The sequence below is a fragment of the Chrysoperla carnea genome, chromosome 3 (genome assembly GCF_905475395.1).
Source record: "Chrysoperla carnea chromosome 3, inChrCarn1.1, whole genome shotgun sequence".
NCBI classification, from domain to species: Eukaryota; Metazoa; Arthropoda; class Insecta; order Neuroptera; family Chrysopidae; genus Chrysoperla; species Chrysoperla carnea.
This window is the reverse complement of record NC_058339.1, coordinates 27,708,468-27,726,932: the sequence shown is the minus strand read 5'-3', so window position 1 is coordinate 27,726,932 and position 18,465 is coordinate 27,708,468. Positions and strand designations below refer to the sequence as shown.

At 28.4% G+C, this 18,465-nt stretch overlaps 1 protein-coding gene across 1 annotated transcript in view; it reads right to left on the bottom strand.

Moving 5' to 3' along the window:
* The window catches only part of LOC123296530 (BTB/POZ domain-containing protein KCTD1), a 165,423-nt gene extending 148,495 nt beyond the window's left edge, over nucleotides 1-16,928 (bottom strand). The window contains exon 1 of the mRNA XM_044878041.1: nucleotides 16,810-16,928. The gene's annotated coding sequence lies outside the window, so the exon portion shown is untranslated. The remainder of the gene's footprint in view (nucleotides 1-16,809) is intronic.
* Nucleotides 16,929-18,465: the final 1,537 nt, after the last annotated feature.

The following is an 18,465-nucleotide window of genomic DNA, read 5'->3' as shown; positions in this document are numbered from 1 at the left end:
CAAAAGTTTTTATGGACTCAACCCTCAAAAATCCTTCTATTCCGAGCTACCTCCATATAAATGCTAGGCATAATCTTTGATGGGCCGTAGCTCAGAAGGGACGCATTTTTGAGAGTTGCGTCCATAAGAACCTTTGAATTGGCTGTATAACCTAAGTGTGTCCTTCGTGGACAGCTAATCTAACCAAATTTAACCTAATCATGGTACAATTAACAACTGGCTTTCTTTGGGAGAGTTTGTGACAAGGCAGTTTCCTGTTGGTTACCAGGGATTCTAAAAATGTTACAACTACATCTTTGGAACCTCCTGTGAATCAGTATCACCATAATAGATATTTTTGTTTAAAAAACAAAGTTCCTTGCGAATTTGTGTGTTCATTAAATAATAATGCTAACCTCTACACCCAAAAAATATATGAATTACCTTTGTGGCACATATTTTCGTTCAAGAGATCCAATGTAGGTAGTCTGATTGGTACACGAATTCAAGTTTAAGTTGATATAGCATATATCAATCATTCTGTAAAATAATGTGTTAGATATTTGCGCTGATGCTCGATATGCTCTAGTTCACAATGCTGCCCCAGGATACGCACCCATAGTCTCTGCCACTATTTCCACACATACAAGAATACCTTATTCCATACAATACAACCACAAAACAAAATTGTCGGTTGATATTTATGTTTAAGGTAGTTCACACATTATAATCATGTCCATAAAAACATGCTCTTATATTTAGGCACTATTTGTGACAACAGTGTACAATACTAAGACATAGTATCTATTACAGGTACTCAATATACTCGCACAACTGCACATTTATAAGTTTTGGTGTTTTATTTATCTTTTCAGTAAATCGGACAAGAACTGTTTTCGAGATATATATATAGAAGTATCCATTTTTACCTCCAAAATGTTAATCATGCACATTTTGATTGTTAATATCCCATTCTATAGACGCTGACATTAACTACAGAATACATTAATTAATCTCATAATTGAATTTTATTGAATTCTTAATAAATGCCATTTCACGAGTGGACTACCTTAAATGCTAAATTTTTTTTCCGACTTAAAGAATTATTAAACTACTTTCCGTAAGTAAGCCGACATAATTCATCTTTTTCACTGTTATTCACGGGTCAGGAGTGATCTTATATTGTATATTAGGGAAAGTCATAGCCTTATAGTCAAGGGCCTAACAGGCCACTTTGTGTAAAAATCCTAACCGTTTAATGGTTGATAAGTTTATAGTTGCTGATTAAACAAGACTTTTGTTTCCTATACACTAGATTAACAATTTTTTTCAACAAATATGATCTTTTAAAGGCGTGGCTACACCGTGGGTCACAGGGTGGACGTAACCCAAGAGTAAACTTAAAAGCTAAAATGTCCATAGACCCGTAATTTTCAATTTTCATTTTTAATAATGATTTTATATTATCATTGTTAAATTTGACAAAGTTTCTTTTGAAATTGGGTAGTTACTGGGTAGCTTGGATAACGGTTTTTATAATAGTGGTTACTATATCGCGGTTTTTTGGGTGGTTATTATTCCTCGGATAGTTTTTGATTAGTTATTTAGCCCTGATATGGAGAGAATATTCTAGTCTCAAAATAAAACACATTTTTTGAGGCGCAATGTATACAAAAAAAATTCCCACCATATAAAATTATCCCTTGTATTTCCTAAGGCATTTATTGTTTTGTTATCATAAAACAATAAAATATTATACTTTTTGATAATATTATTATGTACAAACCAAATGTATGTACTACAGCAGAAATTCATCGGTATTGAGTATACAAAAACGGATTATCGTATTTGTTGGTTGGAAATGCTAATATTGAAAGACTATTATAGTCAGTCACACAAATGGAAAGGTACATATACAGAAACCATGCATTTTTTTAAGTTTTGAGAACAGGCAAATTGAAGTAACTGAAAAAATTGAATCCTACGGAAAATAATTCAAACAACAGTTTCATATTTTTAACCGACTTCAAACAAGAACGGATTCTTTATCTATTTGAAAGCTGGTGTTTTCCGTGTGGTCTCATTATTCTAGTTCTGACAACGGCATCCATGAGAAAATTATAAAAGTCTTAAATTTGCATTAATTATGCACTCAATATCACGCCAACCGATTTTGATGATTCTTTTTTTAGTGACAAATTAGTTAGTGTTCTTCAGATTCACTAAAAATTACACTGACACCGACTAAAAAATAAACAATAATTTTAATAACATTATATTATCGTTATTTTTATACTTTTTAGTGCATATTAATTTGTTTTGGAAAAGTTGTTCTTTTGAAGTCGGTTTTCTTTTTGTTAAAAGTTTTCTTTTAAACCATTTTTGACCAACTTTGACCATCATTTTCTATGAGTTCTCCTGCTGCCAGTTTGTAAAAAAATAGTGCATTCAATTCTACGAAAATATCCCACTTTTTACATGTATTAGTTTGCTGTATCGCGGTTACGAAAAATTAACATCGCGCAGAAAATAAACAAACTAAAGTAGAGAAATATAATTTTCCTGGAGATTTCACGTATGAGCAAATCACACCAGCAATTTTATACCGAAAAAGACAGACAGAGTAGTAAAGATAAAAGAATCAAGACCCAAATTATAAAATGCTGGATAAACCTACTTTGTGGCGGTTTTAGATTACTTAACAAAAAATCAACAACGTCGTTTTTCTGCCGGATCAACACCGATTAGTATCGATTCTATATACTGAGTAATACTTCATATTAATATTTATTTTAATAATTTTTTTTAAATAAATATGCACAGTTGTATTTATTTTTTTTAAAGTCAATAAATTATTTCATAGAGATAATAATTTTTACAAAAAAAACATATATGGTTCAATTTTAATATGGTTATATTCATCCCCTACGGTCGACTCGTAACCACGGTTCAGCCAGCATATTTTAGGAAGTCTTATTTATAAAATAATGCGAATGTTATTGATTTATAAAATTTCAGTTGGAGATAGGAATTTCAACGAATAAAATGAACAGATTTTGACTCCAGAATTAAAGTTATATATGAAACAATCCTAGAAACTTCTTTCGGCCAAATACCAAATATTAACAAAGCCCACAGAAATAAAAAAAAAAAATTTGTATCGAATTTTTTAATAGCTACATTTAAACCTCACGAAACACGTATTAAGCAATTAAAACCACCAAGCGCATGTATTTTATTAATAAAACCATTATAAACACTTATTAAAAGCATAATATCAATATTTACTTAATAAATTCCTCAAAGAGTACTTAAGTTGTCACTTATATATACCATGAAAATTTTTATAAAAATTCATAATAATAAATTATAAATTAATTACGTTCATTTTCTTATAAATAAGTTGATTCAAGTATGGTCATCGAATAAAGAATATAGTGGAAGCAATTTTATAAAAATAATCCTGAAACCAGAGAAAAGATATTTCTTTGTACACAACAACACCAATTTCTACAGATGTAATTTTCATAGTTAGACCTAATTTTTTGAATAGAATGCAATGGCTATAACATACTTGTACTCTTGTTACTGAACGAAAAAGAGGCCTTCAAACAAACTTTTTTTAATTAACTTCAATTTATACAATATTGACATCGAAAAAATTGTTTCATGATTCAATCTTAATAGAAGAGAAAGATGCTATTTGCTAGAATTTTCATATCTCAATAAATACCTACCTAATTGACGAAAGGTTATGAGATTTACATAAATCTATTTTTTGAGAATGAGAAAAATTTTCATGCGCAGAAAAAAACAGATCATTTCGGAAAAATCAACTACTTTTTTCGATAATTTTAACTAGATGACTCTGCACATTTCGAGACTACGGTGAATTTCGTCTTTAGGCATATATCACGGAGATTCGTAACACTTTAATTTGAAATTGTTCGTAGAACTTCCGATTTAAACCGTTGAACCATAGTCAAAACAACACAAGTTTTAGAAAAAATAATAAATTAAATCGGCTTTATTATATTTCATCTTATCCTTGTTAAAAAAATATATTTCCTCTTTATTTTATATTCGATGGATATAAAAAAATTACTCCTAAGTAATATATTAAACTGCATTAAACGTAAATACATGTAATTAATTTAAACTTAATAATATATGTTCATAAATCCAATTTCATAGAATTTACAATTATTTAAAAATAAATTTATTTGTTTATTAATATATGAAAAACCTGTTGAAAAATCAACAATTTTCTGAAATATATATATAACGATTATAATAATTTAAAAGTATGAGAAGTTTCAACCGGAACGCTGAACGAAGATATCTGTTTATCAAAATGTAGGTTTCAAAAAGAGACTTATTGGATGGCATGAATTCAAAAATTAGAAATTTGAAGTATATTTTAATTAAACCTATGTTTAATCCGTGAGAGAAAACATTTTTTTGTTTGAAAATTTTTATAAATTCAATAAATTTGACGTTAATTTAAATCGAAAATTCAAAAGATTTCCCATCCTTTTGAAACTGAAAAATTGAATTTTAATATTCATCAAAATGTGAATTTAGGCTAGATGCATCGAATAAAATTGTTTAAAAAGTTTTTGTGAATAATTGAAATCATAAAAATTGAATAAAAAGACTATTAAAAGTATATATTTAGAAATAAACGTAATTTTTTATTTTTTCATTTATATACTCATTTGATTAAATAATTATATATTTTTTGAATATAATATGATTATAAAAAAACTAATTATATGTCTTGTTATAAAGCTAATTATGCAATATAAATTTTAGATAATTAGTCATATAAATATAATTTGTTAAATGCATTTACAATAAATTTCTATTTCATTTCTTTTTTCAATCATGAAAATTTCTTTTTTCCATGCATAAATGAAAATTAAAACAATATTCAAGTTCTTGGGCAAAAGAGATTATTTCTTTTGGAACAAATTACTTAATTTTTCTTCTACCAATCAATAAATGAAACGAATTCGTAACAGGAAAAAAGACAAGCCATGACGGAAATGACTTTTAAAGATTAAACTAAGATGTTTTTTACATAAAAAGGTTGAAGTTTTATGAACTTAAAAGGGCTGATTTTATTTAAAAGAAACAAAAAAATCAAAACTCAATTTTAATAATAAATGCAAGATGGATCAAATTTTCCAGCGTAAAGGTACCTCATTTGTTGAATGCAATAATTATCTGGAAAAAGTAGGTAATTTCGAGATGAAGGAATGAAATTCATGGTCCTTCTGGCCTTAAAATAATTTAACCTTTTGATCTAATTTTATGGACTCATCTACATTGAAATTATTACCATATTGTACATTTTTCAAAAAAGTGGTTTTTATATTAATAACTATGCTAATATTGCAATTAAGCAAAAATTGTTTTAAAATTACATTTTTATGGTTAGGTTTTTTAATTTATTTCAAAAATTTTAATTAAAGCTATAGATTACATATACATAGGTACACATATATTTTTTTTAAATATTTATAATCACTATCTAATTTACAATCATTTCTTCATATGCAATTATCAAACTTTCAGAATAATGATTAAAATTTTTATCTAAATATCAAATTTAAAAATCAATTATAATAATTTGATATGCTTATAAGATAATAACATTCGAAACTTATTTCAAAATACGAAGAAAATTAAAAAAACTTTTTCAAAAAAAGTGTGTCGAAAAAATTCATTTGGAGATCTGCAAATCATTGATTTATTATTGATAACAAAACTAAGTAAACTAATAGTTAACTCTGCCTAGGAAAAGTGTGTTTAATCATTTTTAATCAACTATCACTGTTGTTTTTAGTAACAGTTTATCGACTTTTCCTATAACATATGCATACATAGTTAAAATTATTACGTGACAATTAAATTTTTCCCAAATTTTTTCTTCACGCGTTTTCGTGTCTCTTTTGAAAGGGTTTTTTTTTTTTAAACTGTACGTAACTTTTTTATTACAGTGGAATCTCGATTACTCTAACCTCAAGGGAAATACAAAAAATTTCAAGTTAATGAGTTTTCGGCTAGTTTGAGATACAGTTAATCCTCTGTTGCTAAAAAATTCGACTAAGAATGGCGCGATTATATTTTACATACTACGATGTCTATATAACTATCTAACTACGACTAATATATATCTATGAATAATATAATATCTGGATGACCGAACTTTGCTCAGTATTTTTGATTTAAAAAGACACACATTTTATCACTAATATAAGTTTAATATGTCTCCACAAAATTACCAATTCGAATGTCTCGGTAATGTATTATTTCGTCAACTATGATATACACCAATAGATGTTACAAAGAGTCATATTTTGCAGTTTATGTTTCAGTTTTTCCTGAGAGCACTTATAAAACAACGTTTTTTAAAAATGAAACCTAGCTAGATCGACTTTTCGCCTCAAAAATTCTCTGCATATCCAATATCATGAAAATCGTTGGAGCCATTTCCGTCGTTTAAATATATAAGATATCTTACTACGACTTACAGAGTCTGCTTTTTCAAATTCGAGTTACAGAGTATAAATATGTACTATCAATACCTGTGAGGAAAATAACATTTTGTCTGAGTTATAAAGTCTGGGAAGGGAATGGCATTTTTTTTCGACTAACTGAGGACTTAATGAGGTTCGAGTTATCGAGACTCCACTGTACTATGAAAAAATAAAAACAGTTTTGTTATAAAACTTATATACAATCTTACTATTTTTTTTCAACTTTTTGATCAACTAATCACCATAATAAAAGCGTGTCAAAATTTAAGAATCATATATATTTATTAAATATATTGCGGCCTGGCTATATGATTACATTTGAATTTTGAATTTTCATGATATTTCGATAGCAATATAGATGAAGGATAGGTATATGAATGCAATGCATCATATAATCTTAATATATATATTTCTTGTGTGTGTCTGTATGTGACTGAACTCCTCCTAGACGGCTGGACCGATTTCGATGAAATTTTTTGTGTGAGTTCAAGGGATTGGAGAATGGTTTAGATTTACCATTCGGTCCACTACAACTGTTTTTGAGGGCTCCGTACCAAAAAAATGAAATTTCATTAAATGGTGGGAGCGCATATAAATCATATCACATTATGTATACTATGTGTACTATGTATTTTTAATAGTATTCAGGTATTGTCAATAGGCATTTATTAGAGCCATATGCGATCGCAGCGAGCTCTACTATCAAAGGTCAGGCCAAAGGTCGAAGGTCAGGCCACTCCAAAAAATAGGAGTTAAATTGGGGTTTAGTGGGATGGGTTTAGCGGACAGGCTAAACGTAGTATAGGTATTCATGAATTGGAGTTACGTTTTTACGGGACAACGTCCGTCGGGGCCGCTAGTATAAATATATAAACGTACACACTACACTGGTACTGTTAGTATTTAAAACAAAATAATATCATATTCAAATATTAAACAAATACAGAATATTAGCAAATATTAAATTGAAATCACCAAATAATATTGCGAATATTATTTATTATTACATTTAGAGGGTGGTGGTATATAATGGAGTGGTCATCAGTATAGGTACAATGAAACTACCTACCTATACCTATACCAATATGTACCTATGTAGGTACCTACTATACATATATTATATAAATAAATATTTAATACATATCCATAGAATAATCTGATATATCCTTCATTTATTTTTGTTCATGTTATTATTTGACAGTGACTTCATTCAGTGAATGGTGTTGTTGTCATAAATGATTTTATTTTTATACTATGTTTATATGTAATATATTATATCAACGTATACTAAGTATAGTCCCAAGTATGTAACACTAAAAAATATTGATACGAACAAAATTTTGGTATTGGTGGTCATAAAATCACCTTATTTTCGTCTGCCTGTCCGCCTGTCTGTCAACACGATAGCTCAAAAACGAAAAAGATATCAAACTGAAATTTTTATAGCGTGTTAAATATTGGAATATCAGTTACTTATATGACATGCCATGGCAATTTATACCGACGAATCTAAGTTTGAAAGTAGGGTAGATTGTGGGATCTTCTCTGAAAATCTCAACCATTTCGGCTGCCAGATCACTGTAGCGTGTATCAAACGGGAGTGGAGGCTATACACAAGCTATGTGAACGTATAAGACTGAACACACTCAGATGCAGCGAGATTACTACCTTCACCAACCGCCAAGCAGCTCCTAAATCATTTAGCTCAGTTTATCTAACCTCAAAAGTAGCAATAGGCATCCAGAAGTTCCGTTCGCGAACTGCAAGCTACTCCTTAAAAAAGATATCTTAAAAAGGGCCAATCTTAGATGGAGAGAGGAACGTACTTGTGGTATGACCAGACAGATATGGTGTGAGAACAATTGTAGACGTTCCGAAGATCTTATATCGCTTCTAAAGGCTTCTATTGGTAAAGTTGTTGCGGCTATTACAGGACACTGCTTGGGCAGCAAGCATGCTGAACGCTTGGGCCTAACAGTGTATCACGACTATTGTAGGAGCTGTCACAATGTGGAGGAGAAGTAGACAATGTCTTATCTTCTCTGTCACTGTCCAGCTCTTGCCACGAGAAGATAGACTTACTTAAGCCAGCCTCTCTTTGACGACCTCTCTGAGCTAAAGTCCATTAACGTCAAAGCACTCCAACTGTTCTTAAACAGCTCAAAATGGTTCATAGAGTAGTAACCAAGAATGGACCAACCCTTTTCTGTATCATATCACGATGGACTCCATGGTCTAAGTGTGCCCCTGGTATAAATTTCAGTTCATTATCTTAAACTGTTTAACAGTACCGAATGTAAGGGTTGCCGAACTTTCTCATCACTGGTATAAATATGCTAGTATAAATAAATGAATGAAGACACAATACTCGTAGTTGATAATATTAAAATACACGTACAATTGCGTTACGTACATACATTTTACATTTTACATTTTACATTTACAATTTATATTTGAAATTCATCTCCCTTGATGTATTATTTGTATAGTAAGTAATACGATAATTCTCTATAAATTTCAGTTTTAATTTTATACTTGATTTACGTTATACAATATTTTACGTAAATCAAACAGAGTAATATATGAAATGTCTATCTGAATGATATTTTATATGAATGTTTGTATATATATATTTTAGGTTTGTTATTTTATTATTTGTTATAAAATAAATTTATAAATCTTTTTATATCCATATCTGAACGTATGATAGAAAGCATATAAAATCAATGTGAAACTCATATCATTTCTAAATGTAAGGTATTTTACATCACCATACACTCGAGAACGAGTTTCACTTCAATTCGTCCAAGAGACACTTAAAAGTTAGTTCAAGTTCAAAAAATTTCATCTAAGCTATCAAAACCGTTTTTTAATGGTTCATTTAATTAAAAATTTAAACTTAAAGTTCAAATTTTTGAAAGGTAATATAAACATCTTTTATGAATGGTTTTGAATCCAAAGAGATTATATACATAGAAAACGCGAGGGACCTGGTTATATATAGATTTGTATTATTTTTTCTGAAAAATAAAAAAGTGTTAAATATGATGATTTGCATATTGTTCAACATGTGGCCGCAGTTTCTAAGTACACAATTTGTTTTTTGAAAAATGAAAAAAAAATATTGAAAAAAAAAACAAAAAAATGTCTTTATCATTTAATAATTCGAAAAATAGTTACAAAAAAAAAAATTGGAAAATAAAATATGCGAAAAAAGAGCTAAATTTTTCAACTCAGTGACTTAGTCTTAAGATTGGAAACTCCCTTTAAGATTTTGTCATATAAAATTTGCTTTACGGATCTATAATAATAGTAAAAATAAATTTGAATATAGCGTGTCTTTATAAATTTCAAAAATACTTATTTTACACGTCATAGTAATATCTTGCTACTTGTATTACGTACAACTAATGTATTTATGTTTTATGAGACCCGTATATCTTTAACAAGGATCCACTGAACCTACATAGATCGTACATGCATCTCTTCCGTACCAAAACTATCTGTTTTGGTTGTGTGGTTCTAACTATAATTAACTTTAATGATATAATAAATAACACTTTATCAAAATCCTTGAATTTTTGTAGATTGGTGCGTTTTTCTTTTTGAATCGGGGATCCATTATAACTTTTGGGTCTAAATAGATTTTTTCATACTCCAAAACAGTTTAATATATTCAAACCAATTTTTTTTTGTTTCCAACTAGTTTCATTTTTGTTTTCTTAATATTTTCAACAAAATTCAGAGAGTTTGTAATAACATTGTTTTTCAGAGCAGAAAAACCCTGCTGTTTTTTGGGGCTTAAAACAAGAATCTGCTATGAAAATGTGTAGTTCCATAAAAATATCCCCTGTTTGATCATAAAAGAGTCTCCGTAAAAAAAAAAAAACTAAAAAGTAAAAACTACATTTCCATTTCCTCTGAAATGAATCCATATTTGTTTTTAAGTTTCTTGATTTTCTATTCCACTTTTGAAATATAGGAAATTTCTTAAAAATCACACTATGTAGGTAACAACAGAACCTTTTACAAATATTATTTGTGTACACTTGTTTAAATTAAATATAATTAAGTTTTAAATAAATTAATTCCCATATACAGAAGTTGGTAAGTTAATTTTTTTGTTGATTTTTAACTATTATTATTACCTACTGACGATAAAATAAATAAATACCTGTATGGTAATTATACTTTAATATTAAGTAGCTACCGTCTACACTAAGTATTAAGGACGTTCATGCATCAACATTAAATAGAGAAATAAAATTAAAATAATACAAAAGTTAAAATGATTTTAAATGATTTAAGAAAGAAAAAATATATTATTATTATCAAATTAATTTTGTTGAATTGAAAGTGATGAAAAGCAAGATTATATATGGGAATAAACGAACAAAATAAATCGATATTCCTCAAAAATAACTTCGATAACTATACTTAAAACTTTCACAAGATAATTATTTAAGTTTTTCGAATTACACAAAATTTTTCAAATTTTCTTTTCATTTAAATTTTTTATACCGTTTTCTTATACTATACTATAGGTGGCACTTTAACGTCCTTAAGTAGGAGGAGGTACGGTAAGTATTAACTTATTATTAATACATCTCTATAAATTCCAATTATTTTTACATGTTTATATACTGCTTCAAAGTATTAAAGGAACAAAATTTTTACACAAAATTATACCTAATCTTGAAACCTATTAGATCTGGGTTAATTTTGATCACAAACTTGAAAAGTATGGCCCAAGTTTAGTACGAATACATACCCGGTTTATCAAAATTGGATAAAATTTGGATATGATAGAGCAAAATTAAGTTTTTTGGAATCTGATGACGTCATAAAGTTACAAAATTTGATTTTTTGATAACACAGGCAAATTTGATCCCATTTTATTGTAATTTTTTTTGAAACTCATTAATTTTGGGTCATTTTTTTCAGCTGTGATGCCAGTTTTTCGTTAGTTATCACTTATGTGCTTAATTCCGGGACCAGGACTCCACATTCTGGAAATCTATTATAGCTAAGTTAATTTTGATCACAAATTTAAAAAGTATGACCCAAATTTAGTAGGATTACATACTTGGTTTATCAAAATTGCCAATATGATACTTTTTGCGCTATGTACCCTCGTTACGGCCCTGTTTATTTTATTATAGATTTGAAATAATTTCTAAGGTCCGATAAATGCTTCCAAAAATGTGTAGGTTTTACTGAAGTATATCTTTTTAATTTTATTATATACAGTATCGTTTCCTCTAAGCCCATTCGGACATATCTACATTAAATTTGACATTTCTCTTTTATTAATAAAAGAAATATTATGTATTAATTATACAAATCTATCTCTTGGACTACAAATAAGGAAATTGATTTATTAATTAACTTACAATTGGATACACACAATACTTGATTTGATACCACTTGTTTATTTTTTAATATAGCCGTACCAGAAAACGCATACCATAATGATTCTTTGCAGACTTTCTTTACATAACATATAAAATTAATATATTATAAAATTAATTCACACGTGAAATTATTAATAAAAACATTTTTTTCTCAAGTTTATGTGCATCCTTAATTAGTTAAGGAAATCCACATAAATATAATTGTTCTTATTTTATTATAAATCTATTGCTTCGTAGGTACCTAAGGTGTGGTGACTATTTGTGAATGCAAAAATATTTATCCAAAATTTATAAATTGATAATTATATAATCGTACGAGAGATCATAAAAATTCGAACTTCACACATCTAATAACGAGATGCGACTTTTTATGAAATTTTATTTTATATAGTTTTTCTATCGAAAAGTGTTCATGGCTATTTTTAATAAAATTAATTTTAATCCCTGATAAAAAAATCCGATTGAATTTCGATTCAAATTGCCAATTCATTCCGATTGATTTCTAATTCAATCCAATAGATCCCAATGTGAAATTTTCAATTCGATCCCATTCATGAATTGCAGCCAATTAGAAATTTCCGATTAGTTCTATTGGATTGAATCGGAATTAAATCGAAATGAATTGGCAATTTTTTTCCAACTAAACCCGATTCATTTCAATTAAATTTCGATTAAAAATGCGAATTGGTTTCAATTGGAATAAAGATGAATGAATCGAAACTTTTTTTACAATTGAATCCTATTCATTCCGATTGGTTGAATTGGAAATTTCCGATTCATGAATCGGATTTTTTTATCAGGGATCATTTTTTTCCATGATCAGTTTTTTGCAGGCAAGCCTCTATTCCATTATTTTCGTAATTAAATTATCTTTCTTTTCATATCAATTTCGATTGGTTATCGATCTTTTCATACCATATGAACAGGGAAGCCGATATTAGTAACCACACCGATTTTTTAACCAGTCAAAATTGGTATTAGAAGAAACATAATTTAAATACGAAAATCATGCTATAGACAAATAACCGTTCATATGGAAAAAATTGATTAATTTTATTAAAAATAGCCATGAACACTTTTCGATAGAATATCTATGATAGGCGTGTTTATAAATCAATGAAATTTCATAAAAAATATGTCTCATCTGGTTATCAGATGAGTGGAAATCGACTTTATACCGTCTCTTAGACTATAATTCGAAAATTTTTAGAATAACTTCCGATTTTTAAAATTTTTGAAACAAACTTTTAACGAAAAATTTTTCCCTTTTGATCCCTTGCATATTATCGGATGGACTCAGTATTTGAACCTGCCAACGCGTCTTGCTCTAATTTTGACTTTCACGAGAAAACAAACAAGATAGGTCCCACAGACCCAAGACCCAATGGACCTATGTTACCTACGTTTTTAGTAAGCTATAACATTGTGATGACGGACGGGTAAGTGGACAACTAATTCAATGGTTTTAAGAACGGCTTTATCAAAAAAATTTTTTTAATCAAAAATGACTTCACATTGTTTACTTAAAATTTTTACGTAGACAGAAAAGGACCTTCCATACACTACAACTAACCACTATTATGTTTATTATATCTGGTTGTACCTGACCGCATTATTTTAAGTAGACATTTATTATTAAAAGTATTAAATTAATTTTACAATATTACAGAATGTTCAAAAAGTTAACTTTCATGGTATTCATAAAATAATTCTTACCTTTTAAAGATTTGTCTATCAAGTAAGAATGAATTTCAATGCAAATTTGTCAAACTAATACGATAAACAGGAAAACACAATAATTGAAAAATATAGGCAATATCATTACATAATAGATATAGATTTATAGACCTTTGTGGAGGACACTCATTATATTAAGTGTTTTTGGATGAAGGAAATTTTATAATATAGATAGCAGATACCCGACCACTTTACTGGGCAATTTCTCCTTTAAAAACAAACACTATCACGTTATAGCCCTCACTTATCCTGTTTTTTGTTCACAATTTTATGGGTACTTTTTTGAAAATGAAGTTTTGCCCGTGATACTCGCTGACATTGTAACTTTCTATGGGTCCAATCATTAAATTAACCTGATTTTTATACTTTTTGGATCAAAGTTACCCCATCCACTGAGTTTCATCAAATTCCAAAACAAAAATTTTTTTACAATTTTCTCGTTTTTTTAAAAGGGGTCCGTACCCCTTAAAAAAATTGCAAATTTCGATAAATTTTTTTTTTCTCCAATTTTGATAAAACGCAGTGTATATAAGGTAATTTTGACCCAAAAAGTACAAAAATCGGGTGCATTTGATGGCTCGTCGAATAGTTTTTGAGATACGGACTAAATTCCATCCAAATATTGCGATATCTCAGAAATTCTGCATCCAATCATTTATTTAACCTGATTTTTTTACTTTTTGGATCAAAATTACACCATTCAGCGACTTTCATCAAATTCCAAAACAAATTTTTTTTCCCGATTTTCTCAATTTTTTCAAAGAGTATCCCTTAAATAAAAACTCAGTATATAAAGTAATTTTGACCCATAAAGTACAAAAATCGGATGCATTTTTATGGCTGGTCGAATAGTTTTTGTCATCTTGTAGATTTTTTTTGATACCAGTTCTATATTAATTAACCAAATGACATTACTAAATAGGTAATAGGTAATATCATCTGCTAGACGAGGAAATAAAAATAAACGAAGCTCATTCGCCTAAGTATTATAACTTAAAACAATATATAAACCATTACTGCTAGAAAGGAAAAAGATCGATCATAATTAATGATCCTAAAAATCGTATTAAATATAATAATTAGTTAGAAGGTACCAGAGGTTTATGTATTGTAAATTATTATATTTAAAACTGGTTTTTTATTTTTATTAATAAATCTAAAATAAATAATGTACAAAGTTAAAATTAAATAAATAAAATAGTTTTTTTTTAATTTTGATAATTAATCTTAATTGATAATCATAAATTTACACAAATATTTTTAACAAAAATCAATCACATTGTAAGTATTAGAAATACAATGTCCCATGAAATAGACAATGCACCTTTATTCAAAAAAAGAAGCGCATGGAATTACGTTCAATATATCAATTTGTCATAAGATTTAAGGTTCCTTGCGCCTCCACCATATTTGATTTTTATACCATGTAAGTATATATGAAGTATACATAGTATATTAAGGTTAGTCCCAAGTTTGTAATGCTTAAAAATTTTGATGATATGAACAAAATTTTGATATAGGTGTTCATAAAATCACCTAATTAGTCCATTTCCGGTTGTCCATCCACCCGTCCGTCCGTCTGTCAATTCAATAACTCAAAAACGAAAAATTATACCAAGCTAAATCTTTTACAGCGTGCTCAGGGCATAAAAGGCTGAGTTCGTAAATGGCCAACATAGGTCAAATGGGTCTTGGGTCCGTAGGACCCATTTTATAAACCGTTAGAGATAGAACAAAAGTTTAAATGTAAAGAATGTTTCTTATCAAAAAATAAACAACTTTTGCTTGGAACATTTTTTCGAAATCGTCACTGTTTGCCCGTGAGAGATCAAATTAGACGCTACTTATATAGTATGCATTCATTGTGTAATCAACACAGTCTATACATGGTATTTTAACAGTTAACTCAGTCAATTGTTTGTTTTCACTCGTTATTATTGAATTTAGTCTGTGAATTTGTATTTATGTCAGGCAGAGTAAAAAATAATTCAAGAGTTAAATGTGTTTTTGTAGGTTCGTAGATGATTTCGATATCTAATTGAAAATTTGTTAAGTTCCAGTGACGTCTCACCTATTAGGAAAATCTGATAGACCACCAAAAGTTTTTGTGAATCTGGTAACGGAGTGACGCGCGGTAATACAAGCCAGACAAATCTGTCAGTAGCTTTAAATGCGACGTTATTGTCTAATTTTTACCCGACTGTCAAGGAATGTAGTTTTTCGAACGTATCTTGTATGTTTATTTGTTTGTTTGTTTGTAAATTTCTTGATTAATTCATACCTTTCAAACGGCCAATTTTGGCTAATTTTTTTAACTTCTTAGTATTTCGCGCCGAAAATCCGCCATTGTTTTTCAAACACTTATTTAAGCAAACTTGGTTTTTTAAGACGAATATAACGATACCTTAACTGTCAAATCCATCGATCCATTTGGAAAATATGAAGTTATTTGTATACCCGACTGCCAAAAAAGAAAAGCAGTAATAATATTAAAATTTACGAATTAAATACTATGTGCTAAATGGAGATATTTGAAAATCAATCATTGTTCAAAAAGACGCACCAATTTCATTTTTCGTTTAAGGCATCAAGATTTTTTGTGCCGCCACTGTCAGGCTCCTTGAAAAGAATTTACTTCCCACATACGAAAATTTTTTTCTTACTGGAAAAAGTTTGTAGGCTAAGCATAATTAAGTTACACAAAAATTTTTAGAGGTGTATTTGTCAATGGCAGCAAATGCCTGCGGGTTAAGTCTGATTTCATGTATTAATTAATAGAAAAATTAGAAACATAATATGGGAATAAGGGAATCATTAAAAAAATAATTATTTACAATTTGACTTCTGTGCAATTTCTATTAATTCAAATGGAAAAACGTAATGAGCGTTTTTCATTAAAGGATAAAGTATCATTCTCATGATATGTTAAGTGGTATAATGTGTTGTGATAGCAAAAGCTATTAAAAGTATCATGTATGTGGGGCTTTGACTTATATATAATACACAACAAATGTAAAAATTTAGTAAAAACTTATTAGAAATTAATTCAGTGTGTGATTATTATTAAAAAATATTTTATATGAACTATCAAACAAAAATCATCTATCAATTATTAATTAAAATAAATAACAAACCTTTTGGGATATGTAGACTCCAGGTTGGCGGTTTTATTATCCACCGTTGCTAACACAGGAACACGAATCACGTCTTTAAAAAAAATTTTGAAAGAAAATTATAATAAAAAAAATTTTTTTTTAATTCACCAGCAAAAGTATAACAATTATTCGATAATATAAAAACAAACACAATTTTTTCTTTTTACTTGAAAGTAAATTCGCACAAAATCCTTGTGTTAAACCACGTGGATTTAACAAATAACAAGAGAAACACGACACAAATAGATGCGCGTTAACTTCCGGAGAAAGGAAGTAATTAGGTTGTTGACGAAAATGTTGTGACAATCATTGACATACACACAATAACAACAAATTTAAAAAGCGAGTCGAAAGTATTATTGTACAACAATGGAATACAATTGACTACACGTTACACTGACAACAGTGAAATCAAGACTACTTCCAATAATTATTTTACACACCATACATCTGTTTGAAATTTCAATTCTCAACAATGTTGTAAATTCACGCATGCGTTCAACTACACACACAAACTTTATCTCTCTCTCTTTCATACATAAAGTATATATTCCGTTTTTCTCCATGCTTTTCTTTTTTTTTTAAATAGAAAAAACAAATGATTGTTATTCATAAGTCTATCCTTCTTTTTAATACATAAATCATAATATATTCATTTCTTTTTAATTTTTTTTTTCTTGTATTTATTAATTTTTAGTTGAAGTTTTATATATTTTGGTTTAACATAATATTATTGAGAATCCATATACATTTAAAAAATGGTTTCGGGCAAAGTTAGGTTAATAATGCCTATAGGTTATTAAGTCCAACCCGATTCGGTCTACTTCATAATATGTATATATATGTATAATATTATCGGTGTGAAGCCTCCGGTCTTTTAACGTTTCGTACAATATACCTTGCTTTGGGCATATTCAACTTTCAAGTTGTAATATAGCTTGGTTGTAATAATGTTTATAAAGTTTTATACAAATACCGGGTGTCAAATAAATGTTGACATTAATTATTCTCTGTTGAATGATAGTTACTTCCCGGGAAAAATTAATTGTCAAAGATCGTTAAGCATTACAATAAACAATAGGGTATTCTACTATATTTGAAAAAGTACTTCAAAATGTTGATTTTGCTAATAAAAAGCCACCAAAAATTTACTTCGGGAAAATACACACGCTTTCTTGCCAAAAACTTAAATTAAATTTTAAACCTTTTTTAAACTGTCAAAAACGCGGCCATCCAATTTGGTGACGTAATATCGGTATTATCATACGAAATAACACAGATAAGTTTGACAGATATATTCATAGACAACTAATTATAATAAATATAAATACTTATTATCTATGTATATATTTTACCCAACTGTCTACACTGAACTAACTGATGGTCTATGGTTCATACTGATATGACATAACATCAGGGCTTGCCCGCGTTTTAGGTCAAGTGATATACACTTTAAAAATTACGATTTTCAATTTTAATATTATAAAAGAAAAATGTGCTTTTATGACTTTTATGTGCTCTTATGTGCTGAAATGTATATTTTTACATAAATTTTAACTTTTTTCGAATTTACAAATTTATTTTTCACTACCGAAAGTACCCTATTGTGCCAGCCACAATTTTATGAGTTAAAAT